This window comes from Pelobates fuscus, chromosome 5, assembly GCF_036172605.1.
Source record: "Pelobates fuscus isolate aPelFus1 chromosome 5, aPelFus1.pri, whole genome shotgun sequence".
NCBI lineage: Eukaryota > Metazoa > Chordata > Amphibia > Anura > Pelobatidae > Pelobates > Pelobates fuscus.
This window is the reverse complement of record NC_086321.1, coordinates 296238832-296257046: the sequence shown is the minus strand read 5'-3', so window position 1 is coordinate 296257046 and position 18215 is coordinate 296238832.

The following is an 18215-nucleotide window of genomic DNA, read 5'->3' as shown; positions in this document are numbered from 1 at the left end:
ATAAAGGTGTCTTCAGTAGGTGAGAGAAATTGTGGAAAACTTTCGGCTACATAATACAGTTAAAATAGATTGCATATAATTTCAGAAATTATTAAAACGCCAGAAATAGTAATTCCAAATGGAGTCTTGCTTCCCTCTACTGGATACATATGTAATTGTCTTTTATGCCAGGGATGTGCTGGAGGCACTATGAAGGCACATTGTAGCAAGCAGATTTATATCAGATTATTTAATAGTTGCCAATTTATTCTCCCGGGACAGTCCCGGCAATTTACTGGGCCACGTGCTTGTATTATTTTCCCTCGGACTGTAACAGCCTGACAGACTCCCTTCCGATTTCCAAGCAGCTTCCCCGGCACACAGGCTTGTGGTCCACCTCGCTCGTGCAGGCTCTGCCCCATGACAAAAGCTCCCGTCATACACACAAGCCCTGCCTCCCGCACATAAGCTCTGCCCCTGCCGTTTAGCAGCAGGCCTTGTTGCAGTTGGAAGAGGCCAGAATATGCACACCTGACCTCCTAGCAACAGCCTCCACTGACAGGTAGGCTTGATATAAGCAGCCGTGTGTATGTGTGTGTGTGTGTACCTGCTAGTGAGAATGTTTGTGTGTCAGTGAGGTTGTTTGTAGTAAGCTTGTGTGTGTGTCAATGAGCTTGTATGTAGTAAACTTGTTTGTGTATTTGTGTGTGTCAGTGTGCTTGTTTATAGTGAGCTTAAGAGTGTGTGTGTGTGTGTCAGTGAGCTCCTATTTAGTGAGCTTGCGTGCAGGACAGTGTTTCCGCATAGGCATGTGCTGGGCAGTTGCCCGGGGACTCCACATGCATGGTGGCCCCACCGTGATGCCCATGTGCCCAGGCTGATAGAGGAGAGTGAATATCACTAAGGGACAGGGGGCTAAGGGAGAGCACTAAGGGTCAGGAGGGGAGTAGAGAGCACCAAGGGACAGGAGGAGAGAACACTGAGGGACAGGAGGAGAGGAAAGATCACTAATTGCTAGGAGGGGAGAGCACTTTAAAAAAAAAAAAAAAAGCTGCTCCCCTCTCAGCCCCTATCCTTCACCACAAACCCTCTCTTTTACACTACACACATACACAATGCATCCTAACACATACACAGAAACACACAATGCATCCCTACACACACACACAGAAACATACAATGCATCCCTACTCCCACACAGACACACCGAAACACAAAATGCATCCCTTACGCACACACACACTGCTTCTCTTACACACACAGAAACTAAATGCATCTCTTACACACACTCAATGCACACCTTACAGACACACACTGCATTAAATTACATACACAGAAACATACCCTGCCTTCCTTACACACACACTCACAAACACCCAGAAACAAACAATGCATTCCTTACACACAACACACACACTGCAGCCCCTATACACACACTAAACCCCTTACACAAATTGGTATCCCTATACACTACATTCCATAAGAACACACACATTACATCCTCTACAATAACATATAACACATGCCCTACACACATACACTCCACTCCCTGTGAGTGAACTCATGGGTGGGCCATGTAGGTGGACTTATGGGCGGGTCTTGTAGGCATACTCACGGTCAGGCCCTGGGGGCCCAGAGCTTGAGCTTTGTAAGGGGCCCCAAAAATGGAGCTGCTTCCTGTTGGTTAATTGTTGTGAGCACTGTTAAAAAAAAAAAGTCTCCAGAGAGTCTCTTCAACACCAGACCTGTGGAGCCAGACTGCAGCCTGACCCCATCATTATCTTGTCCTCATCTGGTGGTAAGTAGGCAATACAATATTATTAGTGGCACTAATCTCTAATTTACCTCACATGAAAGAGCTTAATGTAGTGGTTCTGGTGTCTATAGCCTGTGCCTGCAGGCTTTTTAATGTAAACACACTGCCTTTTCAGATAAAAGACACTTTGTGCAGAACTGGTGTTGGCCCATATGGCAGATCGTATGGGTGGGGCATTGTGATGTCACATGGTGGGCAGAACATTTGGAGGGGCGGCAACTTTTTGTTTGCCTAGGGTGGCAAAAATCCTTGTACCGACCCTGCACAGCACCCCTCACACACACAGCACCCCTCACACGCACACTCAGCACCCCTCACACGCACTCAGCATCCCTCATACACAGTCAGCACCCGTCACACACACAGCATCCCTCACAAGCACACAAAGCACCCGTCCCACACTGCACCCCTTACACACACATACTGCACCCCTCACACACACACACACACTCAGGAATATGACGTCATATTCCAGCTCCTGGCATCACTCTGCGATGCGCGAGGGAGCTGAGCAAGGAGAGCTCACAAATCAGCGCTCCCTCGTCGCCCGCCTGGAGTTCAACCAGCCACCTGCCCCGAGGCTAACAAGGCAAATGCCTTGTTTGCCTCGCGGGCAAACAAGTCCTGCAGGACCACTTACGGGAATGGCGTTCCTGCTGTGTTGCTTTTGTTGGAGGTACCAATAAATATAAGCTTAACTTTATCAATAATTTACATTTTTATTCCTTTGAGTTGTTGCGTAGGAAGGGCCCCAGTGCACTGCTTAGCCCGGGGGCTCATAACGCTGTTCAGATGGTACTGCTTGTGTGTGTCAGTGAGCTTTTATTTAGTGAACATGTGTGTGTCAGTGAGCTTGTCTGTAGTGAGCTTGTGTGTCTATGCAAGTATGTATGTAGTAAACTTGTGTGTGAGTCAGAGAGTTTTGTCTGTCATTTTGTGTGTGTCAGTGAACTTGTCTATCTTTGAGCCTGTGTATCAGTGATCTTGTGTGCTAGCTGTATACCTGTATACTATATATAGTGACTTATAGGGCTGGTCTACATTTTTTTTTCTGTGGGCTGCTTTGTATTCCCTGTCCGGCCCTGCCAGTGAGTGCTCTTTACCGCCGAATCACCTGTGTGAGCTGCCGCACACTTAAGCCTGCATTGCCCAGCCCTGTTATACACGTCTGGGAGCTGCTGTTGACAGGTACTAGTAGTATGGAGATTGGGACATGGGATATATGTTCAGCTATCTGTAAAATACTATAGTGCTGCTTTCTGTATTATACAGATTTGTGTGTATAATATCCCAGAACAGTCAATGTTCCCTGTATAGTGCTGTTCTCTGTATAATACAGGTCTGTGTGTATAATATCCCGGGACAGTTAGTACTCCCTGTATAGTGCTGCTCTCTGTATAATACAGGTCTGTGTATAGTATCCCGGGACAGTCAGTGCTCCCTGTATAGTGCTGCTCTCTGTATAATACAGCCCTGTGTGTATAATAAGCTGGGACAGTCAGTGCTCCCTATATAGTGCTGCTCTCTGTATAATACAAGTCTGTGTGTGAAATATCCTGGGACAGTCAGTTATCTATGTATAGTGCTGCTCTCTGTATAATACAGGCCTATGTGTGTATAATATCCTGGGACAGTCAGTGATCCCTGTAAAGTGCTGCTCTCTGTATAATACAGGTCTGTGTGCGTATAATATCCTGGGACAGTCAGTGCTCCCTGTATAGTGCTGCTCTCTGTATAATACAGGCATGTGTGGATAATATCCTGGGACAGTCAGTGTTCCTTGTATAGTGATGCTCTCTGTATAATACAGGTCTGTGTATTTATAATATCCTGGGACAGTCAGTGCTCCCTTTATAGCGCTGCTCTCTGTATAATACAGGTCTGTGTCTGAATAACATCACAGAATAGTCAGTGCTTCCTGTATAGTGCTTGTGACGAAAGTGCCCTCGTCACTGTTTTTTGGAGGGGCCTGTTTGCTTGCCTCCTACCCTGTGGCTATGGGCCCTGCGATATACCGTGCCCAATAACTTTAACCCCTTAAGGACACATGACATGTCTGACATGTCATGATTCCCTTTTATTCCAGAAGTTTGGTCCTTAAGGAGTTAAAACGCTCCATTCATGTAATATAAGTACTTTTGTACACCATAAAGAGAGACCGACTTCTGGCCCTAATTCCTTGGAACTGTTTTGGGCATAGGACCATGTGCACGGTCAAAACTATGACTTCCAGGAAACTACTGAACCCCTGAACCGATCTGGGTAATTTTTGGATATGTTGTTCACCCAGATCAACTTTTATGGGGATATGTTGTGTTTTGGGGTACTTTATAAAAAATGTGTGTTTTTTCTGCCTGGGGATAATTAAGTTAATGCATTATCTGCCTTAATTATATCACAGGCAGAGGGGAGGGTTTGTGTACTGTATGTGGAAGCAGTGGCGGATCCAGAGCCTGATCTCGGGAGGGGCACTTGTAGATTATTTAAAAAAAATAATCCTGGCACAATAACCACTACAGCTCAGTGTAGTAGTTATGGTGCCAGTAGTGCCAGGATCCCACCCCAGAGTAAGTAGTCATACCGCTTAAGAACAGTTTGACAACTTACCTGGGGTCTGCTGGGATATAGGGCATAGGAGAAGTGGTGTGTGTTAGGGGTGAAGTGTGTGTGAAAGGTGCAGTGTGTGTGTGTGTGAGCGGTGAAGTGAGTGTGAGTGCGTAAGGGTGACAGTGTGTGTATGGGGGCACTGTATGTATGTGTGGGGCAGTGTGTGTATGGGGGCACTGCGTGTATGGGGGGGTCGTGTGTGTGTGTGTTTGGGGCAATGTGTGTATGGGGGCAGCAGTTTGTGTAGGGCACTGTGTGTGTATGGGTGTGCAGTGTGCGGGGCAGTATGTGTATGGGGCAGTGTTTGTGGGGCAGTGTGTGCATGGGGACAGTGTTTGTGGGACAGTGTTGTATGGGGACAGTGTTTGTGGGACAGTGTTGTATGGGGACAGTGTTGTATGGGGACAGTGTTGTATGGGGACAGTGTTTGTGGGGCAGTGTGTGTATGGGGGCAGTGTATGTGGGGGCAGTGTGTGTATGGGGGCAGTGTGTGTATGGGGGCAGTGTTTGTATGTGGACAGTGTGTGTATGGGGTCAGTGTGTGTAGTGTTTGTGGGGCAGTGTTTGTGGGGTCAGTGTGTGTAAGGGGGAAGTGTGTGTAGTGTGTATGGGGCAGTGTTTGTGGGGCAGTGTGTGTATGGGGACAGTGTGTGTATGGGGACAGTGTGTGTATGGGGTCAGTGTGTGTATGGGGTCAGTGTGTGTATGGGGTCAGTGTGTGTATGGGGTCAGTGTGTGTATGGGGTCAGTGTGTGTAGTGTCTGTATGGGGTCAGTGTGTGTATGGGGTCAGTGCGTGTATGGGGTCAGTGTGTGTAGTGTCTGTATGGGGTCAGTGTGTGTATGTGGGGCAGTGTGTGTAGTGTTTGTAGTGTGTGTATGGGGGCAGTGTGTGTATGGGGTCAGTGTGTGTATGGGAGCAGTGTGTGTATGGGGTCAGTGTGTGTATGGGAGCAGTGTGTGTATGGGGGCAGTGTGTGTATGGGGGCAGTGTTTGTATGGGGGCAGTGTGTGTATAGTGTGTGTATGGGGCAGTGTATGTGGGGCAGTGTGTATGGGGGGGACGGGAGGAGGGAAGGGGGGCTTTTTTAATTAAAAAAAAAAATGTATTTAATAAAATATATTTATGCCCCCCTTATGGGGGGGAGGGGAGGAGGGAAGGGAGGCTTTTTAATGAAAAAGAAAAAAAAAATGTATTTAATGAAATATATTTATGCCCCCCCTCCCTTCTTACCTTTATTGAGGAGGAGGGGGACATTTCTGGATCCCTGGTGGTCCCAGTGGGGAATCCCTGGTGGTCCAGTGGTTCCAGTGAACTCTAGCCCGCGCTCCAGGGCTAGAGTTCACTCTCGCGAGATTTGGAGCGTTGCCGTGGTAACCGCGGCAACGCTCCAAATCTCGCGAGAGGAGGACCCGGAGGAGCTGCTGGTAACAGCTCCCGGGTCCTCTCTCCCTCCCTCCCCTGCCGGCTGTCAGCACAGTGCCTGCGGACCGGGGAGGGAGATCACTGATCACTCTCCCCGATCCGCAGGCACATTGCAGGGCTGGCGCTTGGGCAATGCCAGCCCTGCACTAGCCGGCAGGGGAGAATCTCGGGGGGGGCAATTGCCCCGTTGCCCCCCCCCTGGATCCGCCAATGTGTGGAAGTGTCATTCATTGCTGTATCTACCCTGGGGATTGCTATATCACTATACTCCCCTGGGATTATAATCACTAGCTCTTTTAAGAGCTGTTCCTGCTTCGCTCTCTGGAGTAGGAGAGGTTCACCCACTGGAAGCTGAATCCTGGTCTTGGGTCCAGGGTGGGTGGAGGACGGCGAGTTCCCAGCCAAATTGTAATGCTGGACATGGGTGCTGCGGTGTTGATGGTGTCAGGTTGCTTTATACGCTCACATCTGTTTATCTCTTAAAGTGCCATATGCCCTTTATCCTTCCATGAAGAAGGCTCCCCTTATAGAACAAATCAATTAGGGGTTTAAAAAACGTAAAAATATACATAATTAAATACAATGAAACAGTTGTGTACATATATAAAGAGTTAAACTTGATAAAACCAAGCAAATTCATGAGTTCATAAGTTCATAAGTCTAATTTACAACATTCTTTTAGTTTGTCTATGTATTGAATTCTGCAGGAACAGTTTAACAAATAGATTACCTGTTTAGAATGGCAAGTGATACATTCTTTAATTTCAAAAGATTTTTTGGTAACTAAAGATTGGAAACTAGAAATTTTTCCATAGGGAGGACCTGTCACTTTGCAAATACTGCAATTGCCACATTTAAAAAAACAAAAAAAACTTTTCTGAATTTAAAAAGTGTGCCTCTGGCTTAGGTGTTCTAAAGCTGTGTACTAGTTTATTTTTAATTGTGGGAGCACCCCTGAATATAATCCTTGGATGTTCTGGTAAAAACGGGTCCTGGTAAAAACAGAGCTCAAATAGAATCTTTTTTTAAAAGGTGCCAATGTTTTTTTATACTTCTTCTTAGGAATTGAGATTGGCCACTGTAATTAAAAATAATAGGACAATTAAAACAATTGTCATTTGTTATATTCTTTTAGTTTTTGGACGGTGTTACAAACTGCTATTTGTAACTGGCCCTTTAAATGGAAAATTGTCCTGCTTCCCTGGATTGTGGAGAAGCCTATTTGCCAGCCTCCTCCCTCATGACTATGGCCCCTGGAAGATTGTGCCCCTGAAAACGTATTAACTTTTATTGGGTGTGTATGGCCCTTTAAGAACCGTCTGGGGACATATTGTGACTTTGCTGAACAATACCCCTTTAAGACTATGTCCCCAGACCTGTAAAATAACTTGCCCCTGGCTCTCTCCCACTTGGTTCAGTAAATAGGGCTTACTGAACCAAGTACCACACAGGCGGACCACCCAGAAGTTAAAATATGCAGGCAATTTACCTCCCAGGCTGTGAGGTTACTGCAGGTTAATTGCCGACCGCTGGGTGGCCGCAGTTCGTGCAAACGAACACGTGGCGGCGGCCATCTTTGTTCAGTCGAACGCGGTCAGCGGTGTATGCTAAAGATTCTGTGGAACTGAAATCGGCTACACATTTTACCGAACACCGCTGACCCTTACCTTCTCCTACACTTCATTTTTCAGCTCCAGAGACTAAGTCCCGTTCGAAATTGAATCGTTTTTCTGCATGAAATTGACCGACCGCACAGCCCAAATCTATGGAACTGTTTTGGGCAGGAAATTGTGCTTGCGGTCGGTCATAAAGGGACCTCCAGCTAACTTTTGATCCACTGGAGGGATTTGGCTGATTTTTGGAAGTGTTTATGTTTGAAGTGTGCTGAATTCAAATATGTAATATGGAGATTGAATGTATAGTTTTAAAGTTACAGTGTATGTGTGAAAACTGTATTTTTACTGTATGTAATAATTATGTTAACTGCTTATCTGAGGGGAGGGGATGTGTGGGTTGTACTGTTACTTGATTGGTTATTTTATGCCTCCCCCTGGGTGTGTCCTGTATGTGCACAACCGTAATAAAAACCAGGCTGGGTGTTCCAGCACCTCAGACCTCTTCTGACCCTCTAACTTGCAGCCTTGACTCATGTAGGGGACAGCTATAATCACTACAGGGATTGCTATGCTCTTTATACTCCCTTAGCTACTGAGCTCTTGTAAGAGCTCTTGTTCCTGATCCTGCTTCGCTCTACAGAAGGAAGAGGTTCACCTACTGGAACCTGGAGCCTGGTCGTAGGTCCAGGGCGCAGAGCAGATGGCGAGATACCAGCCCTGCAGCGGTGGTTCGTGGAGTACGCAGTAGTTATGGTGTCTACGGTGCTGATGGTCCTTTGGTGAGCACTAGGAGCATCCTTTCTACGGTCCAACTTCCAGCCAGCCTGGAGGCAACCGTAACAGACGGATTATCCAGATTATTCACCCTTGTGATAGAATTCTCTAAGAGATTTAGTTCATATTCCTTTTCTATAAATTGTGTCTTGATTTTTTTTCTAATTGTTGCTCACATACTTGTGGATCTGTACAATTCTTTTTGATTCGTTGGTATATCCATATGGTACATTAGTGAGCCAAGGGGAATGATGGCAACTTGATCTTAAAATAAAACTGTTCACATCTACCATTTAAAAAAAAAAAAAAAGGCTAGATTTAAGGGTCTGGTCCTCTACATACAAAACCAGATCTAAAAATTCAATACCCATAGTGCTGTACTTAGATGTGAAGAGTAAATTGTAAAAACAAGGCTAATTCCTTCTCCTCCCCATCCCAAATAAAAAAGCAGTCATCAATGTACCGTCTATAGAGGACTAAGTGTAGATCTTTCCAATATGAAATAAAGATTTTTGCGTAACTGGGTGCAAACCTAGTGCCCATAGCGGTAGACTTGTAGACAGTAGACCTGTAGGTAAACCCCTTCCTTGTGCCAGAAAAAAATGTGGGTAAGAATAAAATGTATACATTCCACCAGAAATTCAATCTGTTCCATATAAAGTTCTGGATCTGCAAATAAAGTATGTCTTATTGCTCGTAATCCCAATTCATGTTGTATTACTGTATAAAGTGAGGTAACGTCACAAGTTACCAACCAGTAGTTATCCTTCCAAGTTATCCCTTCTATCATTTGAAGTAATTCACTACTGTCCCTCAAGTATGACTCAGTACATTTAACTGATGGCTGTATTTTTGTATCTATGTATTGGGACAAATTGGAGGTCAAAGATCTGATTCCTAAAATAATTGGCCTTCCTGGAGCTTCTGTCACATTTTTGTGGATTTTTGGGAGGAAGTTAAAAACAGGTTTCCTAGGATATAGGTTTAAAACAGAATCATACTCCCTTTTTCTTAAAATTCCCACCTGCCTTCCTTTATCTAGGCGGGTGGTTAAACCTATTTTAAATTCTGAAGTGGGGTCTCTGTTTAGTGGAACATAAGTGTTTTTATCTTGTAAAATCCTAAGACATTATTAAAACAATACCTCCGCCCTTATCGGCGGGTTTGATTATTATATTCATATTTTGGCTTAACTCATTTAATACCTTTTTTTCTTGTACTGTGAGATTATGATGTCTATTAGGTATTTTAATAGGATTTTTTTCTAAATGCTCTAGCATCGCTATCCTAAAGGCATTCATCTGTGTACTCATTGGGTTAGGGAGACAAAATCTAGATTTCTATTTTAAAACTGTGTGTTTAAAAGACTCCTCATGTTGAGTTTTATTCGAATCAAAAGGGTTGTTCATGAAAAAACGCTTCAGATTGAGTGTTCTCATAAACTTTTGAACACATTTGACTACTTAATGTGTGCAGATGCCAGACTGTTATCCACTATTTAGAAGATTTCCTCACAATTGAAGACAACACACCCCTTGCAGTCTCACAGCAGCGATCGTTCTTTTTGAATCCCTGGGTATACTGGTCTCCCCGAAAAGACAGAAGATCCAGACCCGGTAATACATTTTCTGGATATTCAACTAGACTCATCTTTGGTAATGATGAGTTTTTTTTATTTTTATTTATAATTTTATTAGGTTAAGTACAACATTATCAACCATGAGCATTGTACACATATTTTGAATAGTAACATATAATGTCATCTTGTGGCAAGAATTGGGGGGAAGAAAGAGTAACAGCATAAGTGCAGGCAACGTAGTTTAGCTTTGTCGGTGCGCTGTCTGGGAGCCCCGGGTTAGTCAACTGGGGATAACTTGGTATCTAATCATCGTGTATAGTGTGGTCATTAGTAAGTGGGCTTAGTCCATGTCTCTGATCGGGGAATGATTGGGTTGCCGCTCCCAGGCTCATATTGGTTCAGCGCGCCTCATATAATGTGTTTAATGTGGTTTGGGCTGGACATCTGTCTCGAAGTGCCAAGGCTGTCCTCTCGGTGTCTGGGTCGAGATTGCATTTTCTTATGTGTGCCCTGTAGCGGTTGGGTGTGCTTGTGAGTGTCTCTCTTTTCCACGGTTTGGTTTGTGATGGTTGCCTCTGTCGGGGCCTCTGTGGCCCAGACAGTGCCTGTATTAGCGACTCTGGGTCATCTGCTGATGTTAGTGTAACAGTCTTCTCTCCGCTATCAACCAACAGGGATCCCTCTATTCCCCATCAGTATTTCACAGAGTGGTCTCTTAGGCGTCTAGCCATCGGGGCCATCTTCCTCTTCTCTGCCAGAACTGAGAATGGGATATCTGCATATATTGCTACTGCATGGCTCTTGCATTGTATGATCCCCCTCTCCTGTGAGCGGTTTAGAATCGCCGTCCTTGCTATGACGTCCCTTGTCACCGCAATGACAACTCTAGATGCGCCGTTTGGCGCCGTGGCTGATTTCCGCACTCTAAACGCAGATTTTATCATGGTTTGCTCAGGGGTGTCTGTAATGTCCATGTTTGCCAGTAACTCTTTTAGGTACATTGGCAGTGTCTCTGTTGAAATCTGTTCTGATATGCCCCTAAGGCGAATATTTTTCTTTCTATGTCACAACTCCAAAGTGGTCACTACTCTGTGGAGGTGTTGGACTTGAGCGGCTTGTCCTTCCACTTTGGCATCTGTGCCCTGTGTAAGTTCAGTCCTGTGAGCCTCCCTCCCCTCCAGCTCCTTTACCTTTTTATAGACCTTTCCAATCTCGGCCTGTGCTACTTGGAGGTCCTCCTGCCAGACCCTCCGGAGGTCAATTAGAAGCCTCTTGATGTCTCCCTACGCCTGATGCTGAGGTGGGGGTCATTGTCCCAGAGCGGGGGGAGGTGAAAGGGTCTTCCTCTTCCATTGAGACTTCTGACTGCTCTGATACGGCTCCGGCGCCATTTTGGGCTGCTGTTGCGGCCGCGGTCTCTCAAAGGAGAGCCAATTGTCCGGCTGACAGGGGGTCTCTGGATGGCGTTTTTTTCTATTTTTTCCTCCCCATTCTCACTGTGGGTGGGGGGTGATGTTCTGGTACAGTATCTCTGCTGTTTGTGGCTTTATTTCACGGGTTACCCCTGGGCCCGGACGGTGCTCAGGGAATAGACGTCTACCTCTGGTCTCTGTTTGCCACGCCCCCCTTGGTAATGATGAGGTTTTGAGGAGACTCACATGGGTGGCGGCCATTTGCCATTTTTTTTCCTCAGTTTTATTCACGTCCTTGGGGGTCACTAAAGTATCGGCTGATCGTCTGTCTCTTTTCTGCTTGCAGGCATTCAGCAAGACTCTGCCCACCGCTTACTTACTGGCTATTCCTGCTCCTCCATTCCAATACATTCTACTGGATTAAATGTTTATTGACACACGCACAGACTCTTACCCTGCTAGCACTCTCAGTTAATACTACATTCATAGACAATTTTTTTCAAATTTAGGACATGTTTGCTATTGAGGCTGTATTGGGGTTTTCTCCCTTTTGCCACCTTAAATTTAAATATTTTCATTTGACACTACCAAACTCTACCTAACAGGCATTCAACACCACATGCTGTTACAATATTCTAACAAAACAGGATTCCTATCATCCTACCAAATTAAAACCTTACTGAAAGGAATCCAAAAGCTGACCTGACTTTACTCTTTAATAGTGATGTCACAAAAATAAAATTTTCGGTTCGCGAACCGGGCGAACCGCCATAGACTTCAATGGGCAGGCGAATTTTAAAACCCACAGGGACTCTTTCTGGCCACAATAGTGATGGAAAAGTTGTTTCAAGGGGACTAACACCTGGACTGTGGCATGCCGGAGGGGGATCCATGGCAAAACTCCCATGGAAAATTATATAGTTGATGCAGAGTCTGGTTTTAATCCATAAAGGGCATAAATCACCTAACATTCCTAAATCACAATGGATATGGATTGACACCTGACATATGACATATTGACACCTTGACATATGGATTGACACCTGTCCTCAGAGACCCTGATACACACTGACACAGAGCAGAATAGGGACTGTTCCCCCTACATAGGGTCACTTGGCAGATATGGATTGACACCTGTCCTCAGGGACCCTGATACACACTGACACAGAGCAGAATAGGGACTGTTCCCCCTACATAGGGTCACTTGGCAGATATGGATTGACACCTGTCCTCAGGGACCCTGATACACACTGACACAGAGCAGAATAGGGAGTGTTCCCCCTACATTTCAGCCACTTTCTGCTTATACCGGGGGTCTAGTAGCGTGGACACCAAGTACAGGTCGTTCTCCTTCAGCCTTTTTATACGAGGGTCCCTCAACAGGCACGACAGCATCAAAGACCCCATTTGCACAAGGTTGGATGCCGAGCTACTCATTTCCCGTTCATCCTCCTCAGTGATCTCAATGAAGGTATGTTCTTCCCCCCAGCCACGTACAACACCACGGGTACCAGATAGGTAACAATGAGCACCCTGGGATGCCTGTTGTGGTTGGTCTTCCTCCTCCTCCTCAAAGCCACATTCCTCCTCTGACTCCTCTTCCTCACAATCCTCTTCCAGCGTTGCCGCAGGTCCAGCAAGCGATAAGGCTGTTTCTGGTGGTGATGGTGACCACAACTCTTCCTCTTCACGCTCATCTACGGCCTGATCCAGCACTCTTCGCAGGGCACGCTCCAGGAAGAAAACAAATGGTATGATGTCGCTGATGGTGCCTTCGGTGCGACTTGTCACCTCCTCAAAAGGACGCATGAGCCTACAGGCATTGCGCATGAGCGTCCAGTAACGTGGCAAAAAAATTCCCAGCTATCCAGAGGCTGTCCTAGCACCCCGGTCATACAACTATTCATTAACAGCTTTTTCTTGTTGGAGCAGGCGGTCGAACATTTTGCCGATCTCCAGGTGCTGCGGAGTCTGCCACTTTTCAACGTGTGCATTCAGGGTGGACAGAAGTGCTTGTCCGGTGTGACTCTCTGCTTTCAAGCAAGTCAAACCCAAGACGGCGTGACACTGCCGTATCCGGGATGTGGAACAGTACCTGGGGAGCTGGGGGGGTGCCGTTGATGTGGAGCAAGACGCAGCAGCAGAAGAGGACTCAGATGAGGAGGTTATGGAAGAGGATGGAGTAGGAGGAGTAGAGGAGGTGGCAGCAGGCCTGCCTGCAAGTCGTGGCGGTGTCACCAACTCCTTTGCAGAGCCACGCATTCCATGCTTGGCAGCCATCAGCAGGTTTACCCAATGCGCAGTGTAGGTGATATACCTGCCCTGACCATGCTTTGCAGACCAGGTATCAGTGGTCAGATAGACCTTTGCCCCAACACTGTGTGCCAGACATGCCATTACGTCCTTTTGCACAATTGAGTACAGGTTGGGGATTGCCTTTTGTGAAAATAAATTTTGTCCGGGTACCTTCCACTGCGGTGTCACAATAGCTACAAATTTTTTGAACGCCTCAGACTCCACCAGCTTGTATGGTAAAAGCTAGTGGGCTAATAGTTCAGACAAGCCAGCTGTCAGACGCTGGGCAAGGGGGTGACTTTCTGACATTGGCTTCTTACGCTCAAACATGTCCTTGACAGACACCTGACTGTGGGCAGATGAGCGGGAACGGAGTGGCGGAGTGGCGGATGGTTGAGAGGGGGACGGAGGACAGCAGTGGTTGATGTGGCTGAAAATGCTGGACTAGGAGGAGGATGGCGGCTTTGAGTTTGTGTGCTGCTTGTACTCATGTGTTGAACCCATAGGCATTTGTGATGTGCGATCATGTGCCTATGCAAAGCAGATGTACCTAGGTGGGTGTTGGATTTCCCACACTGCTGAGCTCTGCAATGACAGCTTTCTGGTGGTGGACACAGCATGCGTTGATTGGCGTGCTGTCGGGCTGACCCCGGGTGCCGATGCATGCTGTCTGACTGTGCCACTAGCTCCTTGCGATGACCTCCCCTTGCTTCCAACTCGCCTCCTCCTCCTCTCTGTCTCCCCATCTGAACTTTCGCCCTGTTCTTCTTCTTGCCGAGCGGGCACCCACGTGACATCCATGGACGCATCGTCATCATCAACCGCTTCACTTGTATCTGACAACTCAGCAAAGGAAGCAGCAGCGGGTACAACATGATCATCATCACACCGTACCTCCATGTGTGTAATGCTGCCTGACTGAGACATATCCCTGTTATCTACATCCTCTGGCAATAATGGTTGCGCATCACTCATTTCTTCAAACGGATGTGTAAATAACTCCTCTGACAGATAAAGTGAAGCAGCTGTGGTGCTAGTGTTGGTGGTGGCGGCAGGCAGGTGAGTGGTATCTTGAGAGGTGCCCGAAGCTAAGCTGGAGGAGGATGGTGCGTCAAGGTTCCGAGCGGAAGCTGTAGAAGATAGGGTGTCCTGTGTTAGCCAGTCAACTATGTCCTCAGAACTTTTCAATTTCAGGGTACGTGGCCTCTATGAACTGGGCATAATTCTAGGGCAAAAGGGAATCACAGCACCACAACCACTATGGCCCCTGTGGGGTGGCCTGCCTCTGCCTGTCATTTTTTTTTGATTAGTGGTACTATGCGTGCAAGCTACTGTGAGACCAGATGAGAGTGGCACTGTGCAGTGGCAGAGGTTGGCAGAGTACACGCTGTAGGCCTGACACACACGCTTGAAGACAACTAACTGCTATTCAATCTATAACAGTGAAAAAAGTTTTTGGGTTTTTAAATGCACGCTATTGTGACACCAGATATGAGTGGCACTGTGCACTGGCAGAGGTTGGCAGAGTACACGCTGTGGGCCTGACACCCGCTTGAAGACAACTAACTGCTATTCAATCTATAACAGTGAAAAAAGTTTTGGGGTTTTTAAATGCACGCTATTGTGACACCAGATATGAGTGGCACTGTGCACTGACAGAGGTTGGCAGAGTACACACTGTAGGCCTGACACACACGCTTGAAGACAACTAACTGCTATTCAATCTATAACAGTGTAAAAACATTTTTGGGTTTTAAAAGCACGCTATTGTGACACCAGATATGAGTGGCAATGTGCACTGGCAGAGGTTGGCAGAGTACACGCTGTAGACCTGACACACACGCTTGAAGACAACTAACTGCTATTCAATCTATAACAGTGTAAAAAAATGTTTTGGTTTTAAATACACGCTATTGTGACACCAGATATGAGTGGCAATGTACACTGGCAGAGGTTGGCAGAGTACACGCTGTAGGCCTGACACCCGCTTGAAGACATCTAACTGCTATTCAATCTATAACAGTGAAAAAAGTTTTGGGGTTTTTAAATGCACGCTATTGTGACACCAGACCAGATATGAGTGGCACTGTGCACTGGCAGAGGTTGGCAGAGTACACGCTGTAGGCCTGACACCCGCTTGCAGACAACTAACTGCTATTCAATCTATAACAGTGAAAAAAGTTTTTGGTTTTAAATACACGCTATTGTGACACCAGATATGAGTGGCAATGTACACTGGCAGAGGTTGGCAGAGTACACGCTGTAGGCCTGACACCCGCTTGAAGACATCTAACTGCTATTCAATCTATAACAGTGAAAAAAGTTTTGGGGTTTTTAAATGCACGCTATTGTGACACCAGACCAGATATGAGTGGCACTGTGCAATGGCAGAGGTTGGCAGAGTACACGCTGTAGACCTGACACACACGCTTGAAGACAACTAACTGCTATTCAATCTATAACAGTGTAAAAAAATGTTTTGGTTTTAAATACACGCTATTGTGACACCAGATATGAGTGGCAATGTGCACTGGCAGAGGTTGGCAGAGTACACGCTGTAGGCCTGACACCCGCTTGAAGACATCTAACTGCTATTCAATCTATAACAGTGAAAAAAGTTTTGGGGTTTTTAAATGCACGCTATTGTGACACCAGACCAGATATGAGTGGCACTGTGCACTGGCAGAGGTTGGCAGAGTACACGCTGTAGGCCTGACACCCGCTTGCAGACAACTAACTGCTATTCAATCTATAACAGTGAAAAAAGTTTTTGGGTTTAAATGCACGCTATTGTGACACCAGATATGAGTGGCAATGTGCACTGGCAGAGGTTGGCAGAGTACACGCTGTAGGCCTGACACCTGCGTGAAGACATCTAACTGCTATTCAATCTATAACAGTGAAAAAAGTTTTTGGGTTTTTAAATGCACGCTATTGTGACACCAGACCAGATAAGAGTGGCAATGTGCACTGGCAGAGGTTGGCAGAGTACACGCTGTAGGCCTGACACCCGCTTGCAGACAACTAACTGCTATTCAATCTATAACAGTGAAAAAAGTTTTGGGGTTTTTAAATGCACGCTATTGTGACACCAGATATGAGTGGCAATGTGCACTGGCAGAGATTGGCAGAGTACACGCTGTAGGCCTGACACACACGCTTGAAGACAACTAACTGCTATTCAATCTATAACAGTGAAAAAAGTTTTTGGGTTTTTAAATGCACGCTATTGTGACACCAGACCAGATGAGTGGCACTGTGCACTGGCAGAGGTTGGCAGAGTACACGCTGTAGGCCTGACACACCCGCTTGAAGACAACTAACTGCTATTCAATCTATAACAGTGAAAACGTTTTTTGGCAGATATGAGTGGCAATGTGCACTGGCAGAGGTTGGCAGAGTACACGCTGTAGGCCTGACACCCGCTTGAAGACAACTAACTGCTATTCAATCTATAACAGTGAAAACAGTTTTTGGGTTTTTAAATGCACGCTATTGTGACACCAGACCAGATATGAGTGGCACTGTGCACTGGCAGAGGTTGGCCAAGTACACGCTGTAGGCCTGACACACCCGCTTGAAGACAACTAACTGCTATTCAATCTATAACAGTGTAAAAAAATGTTTTGGTTTTAAATGCACGCTATTGTGACACCAGATATGAGTGGCAATGTGCACTGGCAGAGGTTGGCAGAGTACACGCTGTAGGCCTGACACCCGCTTGAAGACATCTAACTTCTATTCAATCTATAACAGTGAAAAAAGTTTTTGGGTTTTTAAATGCACGCTATTGTGACACCAGATATGAGTGGCACTGTGCACTGGCAGAGAGTACATGCTGTAGGCCTGACACACACGCTTGGGACGCCCCGTCGACATACCCTTCTACCCTACCTATCACATAATGGTGCCCAGTTAAGATATTGGATAATTATTTCAGCACTATTCACAAACATCCACACCAACTACTACTAGAATTACACGGTTCCAAACTTTATGCTCCATAATTCGTATGCTATTGACAGGGCTTGGCCTTAATTCAAATTATTACTCAGGGCAATCTTTCTGCATAGGGGCAGCATCATCTGTTCCCTCCAATTACATTCCAGCACATATCATCAAGGCCATGGGATGCTGGGAATCATACATTTATACATTACATATACTAGAACTGGTTATAAGGATTCGTGGCTTAGCCAAGTAATTTTGTTGTATTGTAGAACGAATACAATTTTGTATGGTACACTCTAGGTATACTTCAATCTATAACAGTAAAACATTTTTTGGGGTTTTTAAATGCACGCTATTGTGACACCAGACCAGATATGAGTGGCACTGTGCACTGGCAGAGGTTGGCAGAGTACACGCTGTAGGCCTGACACCCGTTTGCAGACAACTGCTATTCAATCTATAACAGTGAAAAAAGTTTTTGGGTTTTTAAATGCACGCTATTGTGACACCAGATATGAGTGGCAATGTGCACTGGCAGAGGTTGGCAGAGTACACGCTGTAGGCCTGACACACACGCTTGAAGACAACTAACTGCTATTCAATCTATAACAGTGAAAAAAAATTTGGGTTTTTAAATGCACGCTAATGTGACACCAGACCAGATTTGAGTGTACACGCTGAGTACACGCTGTAGGCCTGACACCCGCTTGAAGACAACTAACTGCTATTCAATCTATAACAGTGAAAAAAGTTTTTGGGTT